This window comes from Pinus tabuliformis, chromosome 6, assembly GCF_031772625.1.
Source record: "Pinus tabuliformis cultivar Carrire ecotype Pingquan chromosome 6, CPIR1, whole genome shotgun sequence".
Taxonomy (NCBI): Eukaryota; Viridiplantae; Streptophyta; class Pinopsida; order Pinales; family Pinaceae; genus Pinus; species Pinus tabuliformis.
Genome location: NC_142292.1, coordinates 675,887,784 through 675,896,059, shown reverse-complemented (window position 1 = coordinate 675,896,059; position 8,276 = coordinate 675,887,784). Strand labels below are relative to the sequence as shown.

Here is an 8,276-nt window from a genome sequence, read left to right as displayed (position 1 = left end):
GTCGATATGACAGATAACAGTGCTTCCCCTGAAGCAGAAGGAAATGGGTGCTCTATTTATATCAAGCACTTGCCTGTGAATGTTACCCCTGCTCAAGATGAGGAAGAATTCAAGAAGTTCGGGGCAATTAAGCCAACTGGGGTTCAAGTTAGGAGTAAGCAAGGAGGATTTTGTTTTGGTTTTGTTGAATTTGATGAAGCAACTTCAGTCCAAACTGCACTTCAGGCATCTCCAAACAGAGCTCGAGGTTCTTTATCTGGGCGTGCTGTTTGGTTTTCTGATGCTTCCGAAGGATACCAAAGGGATAATCACATTCGAAATGTTGGGAGAGGCACTCAGCGAGGCGGTATGATGACAAGCAATGGGCCCAAGATGGGATCTGTTGCTGCATGACATCTAGGACAACAACTTGGTTGACTTGTTTGTCTAGACTTGGGTTGTTCATTTAAACCATTCAGGAGCTTAAAGTTCAATTTTGATAGAATTGTTATATTCTTTTAAGCAATCTTCCATGGCCATTGGCGGGGGAGGGGGAGTTGAATAACAAATAGTTTGGCAGGCTTTCATAAATGCAAACCATTTTGGATCAGATTTTCTGATTTTTTTTTTTTTATCGGATTTGTTCAAATTAATATTAGAAACTGTGAGGAGGTGGCCATTCATTGCCTGCTACTGAAAAGCAGCGATGAGTTTAGAAACTGCATGCTATTTGTAGCTGGAAGTACAGCCGTCAAGAAAGCGTGACTTATTTTTTCCAGCATCTTACAGCAATAATTGAAGGTATTACCAACCAGAAGTTGTTTGCCAACACAAAGTAAAGCCAATAGTAATATCGACCAGCAGAGAAGTTGTCACCTTCCAAAAATGCTGTAACAAAATATACAATGTCACCGTAAAGTTGGCCCAAACAAATTGCCAATTGGAGTGTGTAATTGTATGGCTTCCTTTCTGCTATTGCATACACAGCAAGAAGGCAGGCAGGTCCCTCTATTACAGCAGTGATTCCTTCTACTGTAACTACAGCAGAATCTCTTGCTGCATACCTTGAATCACCCTTGTTGTACCCTTTCCAAACTTCCGCCAGGTAAAAAGGAGATTCGAGCTTGTAAAAGTTTGGAGAGAAAACAAAATACCCTTCGAGAACCAGATGAGTTAACCCAGTAAACGCCCACCAACACATAAGAATTCTATCAATGGATGAGATCTTGGAGCATCTTCCTGAGATGAACCAGATGAGAGTAACAACAAGGACAGAGGCAATCCCATACACACCCACAATCTGGGATGGAGGGAGGAAGAGAGGCACATATCCAGGCAGTTGCAGGTCCTCGGGATAATATGGATGACCAGCCATTTCGCTTTCTCAATGAATCTCCAGCTATGTCTTCATGGATTACAATGATTGGAGGGTATGCAAAACATGGCGATTGCGAAGAAGCCATCGCCCTCTTTCATCTAATGCAGGGCCGAGGGATTCGACCTGATAAGTTCATATTTCCCAGTGTTCTTAAAGCCTGTGCTGAACTTGGGTATCTTCAGCAAGGCAGGGAAGTCCACAGACTCGTTAGAGAAAGAGGGTTAGAGTCGGATCCCTTTGTAGAAAGTGCCCTCATGAATATGTATGTGAAATGTGGGCATTTGGAGAATGCGCGCGAAGTGTTCGACAGAATGTCTCATAGAAATGTGGTCACATGGAGCGCTATGATAGCAGGTTATGTTCAGAATGGGTTTCGGGATAAGGCTATGGAACTCTTTGATAAAATGCGGGTTTTAGGAATCGGATCCAATGAGATTTCATGGAAATTGCAGGATGTGCGCAGAGCGGGGATGGAGAAGAGGCTCTGAAGCTATTTTGTCGAATGCATGAAGAAGGTGGAAAACCCAATTCTGTTACGATCAATCCGAGGGGTCGTCCGAATCACGTGGATCACTGTTTTTTTTATTTTATTTTATTTTATTTTTTTTATTTTTTATTTTTTTATTTTTTAATTTTATGTTATTATTTATTAGTAACAGTCTAGAAAATGAAATTAATCCTAGCTTTAAAAACAAAAATGGTTAGTTTTAAATTTTCTTTTTAACAAATGGACACAAAAATTTGCATATTGAAAGATATTTTCGATGAAGCATATTGCAAAACATTTATTTATTCCTGAAATTGGTAATCATCCCTATTTTCTGATCCTCAAGATCGTACAAAGACGCAGGAGGAGAGCATACTTATTTTAAGCAAAACTAAAACCTATTTTCTGATCCTCGAGATCGTACAAAGATGCAGGAGGAGAGCATACTTATTCTAAGCAAAAGCAGCACTGAAAATGAAAGCAAAAGCTAAATCTAAAAGCCTACCTACTCTATATTAATTAGAATTTACAAATTAGTTACGTGTAGTTAAACTTCCAATGAAGCCATTCGTGTAGCAGTGACAACAATAGATTCAGTAGCAATTTGTCAAATGATGGATGAAAATATTTGACAGTGAATGAGTCTGGTTGCTGTAACTGCAAATTAAAAAAATTAAAAGATGAATCTAATCTAATACTTACCTGGAACCATTGTTCGATGAAGCCTTGATAAGCACAGTTACTCTTACTCAGATTATGCTGTAATTCCTGTTCTTCTTCTCCGATCTGCTGCTCTTCTTCCTCGATCTCCTGTTCGAATGGTTTTTCGCCATCAGATACGCATGATTCTTCATTTATTTCTTGGGGAGTAGTTGAACTTTCAATTTTTGTCCAGATCTCCTTTTCCAGGGAAGAGGAGATTCCAACTTCTGCAAGGATCTGAGTGAGTAGTTCCAAGCTGACACTCATTATAAAATCATGTTGAAAGAAAAAAAAACAAATAAAAATCAGCACACTAAAAACAAAAGGACCAGAGAAATAATCTTGAATTCAATACTCAATTAAAACCTCTTACAAGGATTGCTCATTAATTGAGTAATTGAATGCTTCAATTATAACCATGAACCATGAATTCATCACACACTCTTCACAGTTGAGAAAATCAAACACACTTGCAGAAATCAAAATTCACACTTGCATAAATGTAAACACACCCTACATGCCCTGATCCATAAGAGGTCGAGCCCATTACGGTATCTCGAATGCGATGCGTAGGCTGTTCCCCACGTCTTACCGCATTTAACACCTCAGAGTTAGGAACATGTCTAAACACACTTGCATAAAAGAAATCAAACTAAACTTCAATCCATCATGCCTCCCCGGCAACGGCGCCAAAATGTTGGGTGAAACTATGTTCGTTTAATTCCGTTGTAGTACTACCAACTATTTAATTTATCAATCCGAGGTTCGTAGACTTACGAGACACATGCACTATATATGCAGGACTGAAGTGGAACTAATCTAATCTAATCTAATCTAAATTACTGAAATCAAATTAAAGCATTGAAACACTAACTAGGAAAGCATGAAATTGCATAAAGGAAAATAAATACAACATGTGAAGAAGTGAATGGCAAACAACAGATATGAGCTCATGACAATAAAACTATGTCAAACTATATTACAATAACTAAATTACAAATCAAGAAAGAGTCAAAGTTAATCTCCATTCTCTATTATTCATTATTCATTATTACAATGAAGAGAGAGCACTCTCTTATATACATGAGGAAGATAACCTTTCCATAATTACATTCAAATATTCTCTCAAGCACTCTCAACTAGTTTCCCATTATTACAAGATATCATCGCACAAATCTCTCAAACATGATCCCACAAATCTCTCATATCTTGGATAAGATATGTCTTCATGATTTTCTCCTTAGGATAAGATATGCTTCCATAATTTTCTCGATATGCCTCCATGATCTTCTCCTTAGGATAAGATATGCCTCCATGATTTTATCGATATGCCTCCATGATTTTCTCTATAGAAAAGGGCTTGCATAATTATCTCCTTGATATGGTGGAGGAGATATTAATTCTTCACATATTTCCTACATCACAAAACTCACGTATTCTTGAGATATATAAAAATATGTACATTTTCTAATAATTAATCATAAATTCACTTATAATACAAAAATGAATAAAATGGAAAATAAGAAGGTGAAACCCAAGTGTATGTAGGAAAGTGATATGATAACAGGTTAATGGGATGATGAAATGTAAGGAAAAAGGTGGATGAAAATATGACATTTCTGAGTCCCAACAGTCTCTATCACTTATATATATATATATATATATATATATATATCTTCCATTCTCCAAGCCAAGCTATAGGGTGAGAATCTAACAGTTGCAGGGCATACAATTGGATAGTTGAGGTTCACCCAGTTAGATGGACCATTGCACATGCTTTTGTTGGATCTTAGGCAAAGGAAAACATTTAAGGAGATGTCAATAAAAAACCATACCTTTTAAGCTACTGTGACAACATGAGTGCCTAATTGATATAAAGTTGCATTTGAGCCATTCCTCTATGTGAATTGTTAAAGAACTCAAGAGAACTACTGGAAGAGTATGGATAGTTTGGAGTTTTGTTGAGCCATTTCTCTATGTGAATTCTTAAAGAACTCAAGAGAACTACTGGAAGATTGTTTTACCCAATGTGTTTTTTTATTTATCATCTTTTTGATTTATCATCTATACTATCATGTAAGTCAATCTATTTTTATTGTTCAATAGGTGGACAACATTAAACCATGAACCTAAGAGCTCTACCCTACTTCTAAGTTGGTTTACAAGGACAGGGTGTATAAGAGCTCTGCCCTGCTTCTAAGTGTTCCCAGAATTTTATAGCTTGAGTTTTATAGCTTGGGTGTATATAGGTATTCACTCTTTTAAGGCAGTTTTGTATTTAATGTCAGGCTATTTATTTTCTTGGTTTCTAAGTGTTGTTCCTCAAGATGTTTTTGGAAAGAGAACATTGCCAATGCATCTGCTGAAGGCTTTAAAACCTCCATACTTAAGGCCACAAGCTGGCTCTTAGATCAGAGGATGTAGCCCTCAAATATATTTTTGAGCTGGCTGCCCAATGTCACTTCAATAGCAACTCTATCTTTTATGCTTTAAATGTCAAATTTCGGTGGTGATTAAAAAGATTGAAAAGAAAGAAAACTACAAACTGAATACAAGCAATTACAATCAGATTTCTAGACCATGGCTTTTCCATTGGGCACATTTATCGTAAATTGCATAATCATAAGGTTAATTTGGATGAAAGAAATAGAAGAGTTAGGAGATAAACAAATACTTTGAAGGACCAGAAAGGGTGGCAGTTCTTGGCACTCAAAGAAAACAGAAATGTTGTAAATGCTAATGAGGATGGAGACCTCTAGCATTAGCCGATATGATAAGTATTTGCAAATAAATTCAACAGTTCTAATTTGTTCACAGGACCTTAAAGTATGCTTTAGGACCATGCAATATATGCAAAGAATTCATCTCACACAAGGAGTTCCGCTCTCCTCCTTCCTCTTTGTGCTTGTGATGGAAGGGCTAGGCAAAGTGATCAAAATGGAAAATGCTGAAGGAAGAACCGAGGGACTGAAACTTACCCTATATGGTGCTGCTTTGACTCATCAACACATTGTGGATGATACTATGTTGCAGGGTATTCCCACGGTCAAGGAAGCCAAAGCTTTCAAACAAATCTTGAAAAACTTTGCTATGACAGCTGGAATAGAGGTAAGCCTTGAAAAATCAAAGGTTTTCTTTTTTAACACTCACATTTCTATTCAAAGGAACCTCACTAGAATTATTGGGCTTCAGATGGATCAGTTACCTTCTAAGTACCTTAGAATGCCTCTTATGGAAAAAACTCTCAGCAAGGGAGTGTGAGGGCTGATAACTAACAAACTTCAGGACAAGGTCAAGAAATGGACATGAAGGTCTTTGAATTACAAAGGCTGACCTGCAGGCCATTCCCTTTTTCATGTTTTCAGCTTTTCCTGCTCCTAAAGGAGTTATGCAACAAATTAGGAATATTCAAAGAGATTTTCTTTGGGGCAAAGGGGAAGAGAAAAAGAAGTGGGATTTGGTAGCTTAGGACAAGCTTTGCAAACTTAAGGCCCATGGTGGTTTGGGGCTCCATGATCATGAAACCCTTAGCAGAGTTTCGGGTGAAAAACTTTGGTGGAGGTGGCTTAAGGAATTGGCAACCTCTTGGGTAAAGCTTTGGAAACAAAAATATGCAAATAATTGGTAGGAAATGGATCACATCCGAATTTCATGGCTTATCAAGGTCTCCCACATATGGAATCATGCTTGGGAAAACATAGCCATTGTCTAGCATCATAGTTTCTGGTAGATCCGAGCTGGGAACCTAGCAAGATTTTGGGAGGATAACTAGAAACAAGAACCAAAATGGTTAAGGGAAGAACTAACCGCTCTCAAGAATGACACTGACAATAAAGGTTTACGTATGGTAAGTGACTTCTGGGATCAGGTAAGGAACAATGGTAAATGGAGAATATGGAAGGATCTGGGCTATAATGAAGAGAGCCCTTTGAAGGCCTAGGCAACTCTCTTGGTCTGGACTTGGAACAAAGGAAAATTTTGGTATCATCCTCGTCTGACCAAATGGGATGGGGAAGAAACACAGAAGGTAACTTTAACCTCAAAGAAGCTAAATGAATGACTCTAGGGTTTGATTATCAAAACCCTGATAAGGTATGGAAGGACCTTTGGCAGAACCCGCATTGGATGAAAATAAAGATGTTTATGTGGTTTGTTCAACAAAAGAAAATTCTAACTTGGTAAAATCTTCTAAAAGGGGTTTTGTTGGCCCATCCAAATGCCATCTATGTGGTTTACAAGAGGAGACAATGGAACAATTACTCAACCTCTACCCATTCACCTCTACCTTGTGGGATTGGGTGGCCTCAATCTTCAGGCAAAATGACAGAGACAGACTCAGCATCACCAACACTTTAAAGAATTGGAGGAAAGAATTCTCAGGAAATGAAATCATCAACAAAGCTTGGAATCTGGTTCTAGGCTTTATAATCTGGGATGTCTGGAAAGAACGTAATGGCAAGATTTTTAAGAGTAAAACCGGCTCAACCTAGAACATTATTGCACAAATATTACGATAGCTCAAAGACACTGTTGGAGCCCTTTTGTGGAAACCTCCTGAGGAACCTACTTTGCCCCAGGTTTCTAGTATACTGCTGCAGTTGGGTCTTCATTCGCTAGTTCCCCAAGGCATAAACAAGGGTGTGAGCCAAACAACTGCTGGTAAAGACTTCTGGCAACCTCCTCTTTCTTGAAAATCAATATAGATGGAGCTTCTAAGGGCAACCCAGGGATGGCTGGATTTGGAGGGGTCATAAGAGATGAGCAGGGGTGCATAAAGGATATCTTTCATAGTCTTTTAGGGATGGCCACTAATAACATGGCAGAGCTAATGGCCTTAGAGCAGTGCTTAGAAATACTGATCGAGTCAAATTTACACAATGCCATCATTGAAGCAAAATTGGAATTGGTAATTAATGCGGCCAAGAAGATATGTAATGGAATGACACCTGGAAAAGTTTCAAAGCATTGGTGGCTATTGCAGGTCTTTCAGCGTATTCATTCCCACTTGTGAACCTTGAGAGCGGTTAGCTTCATTCATGTGCGAAGAAAAGCCAATATGCTAGCGGATCGTCTAGTGAATGAAGGAGTACTCCCTCGGGGAAATTGCGTGATGATTTTCAAAGACAAGAGACCAAAGACATGGACCACTTCCAGACCATGAGGAATGAGCAGAAGGAAGACTAGTGGAAGTAGGAGAGAGCGGAAGTAGAAGTCAATCATAACCATTGATCCCAAAAAGAATGCTTAAAATAGAGCTAATTACAGGGAAGGATTACTTGGTCAATAGCAGGCTAGTTAGAAGGTCGCCGACCATAGATTTTGATGGCCCTCATCATCGAATGGCTATTCGGTTGGAAAATGATCGAAGGTTAAGTCTTCAAGTAGACCTGAAGATTTATAGATCAACTATTTATAAGCTTTATTGGATCCGAAAAAGGGTAAAGATCAAGCTAGTTTTCGATCCGATATCTTAGAAGACCGTCAGATTAATAGGGGCTTGATCGAATGGCTATCCGGTTTTAAAAGTGATCGGAGGTTAAGTCTTAGACCAGACCCAAAGTTTTATAAACCAATGGCTTATAATCCTTATCGGATCCCTGAACCAGGTAAAAGGGGCGTATATTGCTATGGCGATATCATTAATGACTGTCGGATCTTACGAGATTTTGATCGGAAGGATATTGGCTTTCAACATGGGAGGACGTTAAGTCCAAGAACGGACCCAAAGTT

At 38.5% G+C, this 8,276-nt stretch overlaps 1 pseudogene; it reads right to left on the bottom strand.

The window, feature by feature from the left end:
• Positions 1-744: 744 nt before the first annotated feature.
• On the bottom strand, positions 745-1,373 carry LOC149260440 (putative 3-beta-hydroxysteroid-Delta(8),Delta(7)-isomerase pseudogene; annotated as a pseudogene).
• Positions 1,374-8,276: the final 6,903 nt, after the last annotated feature.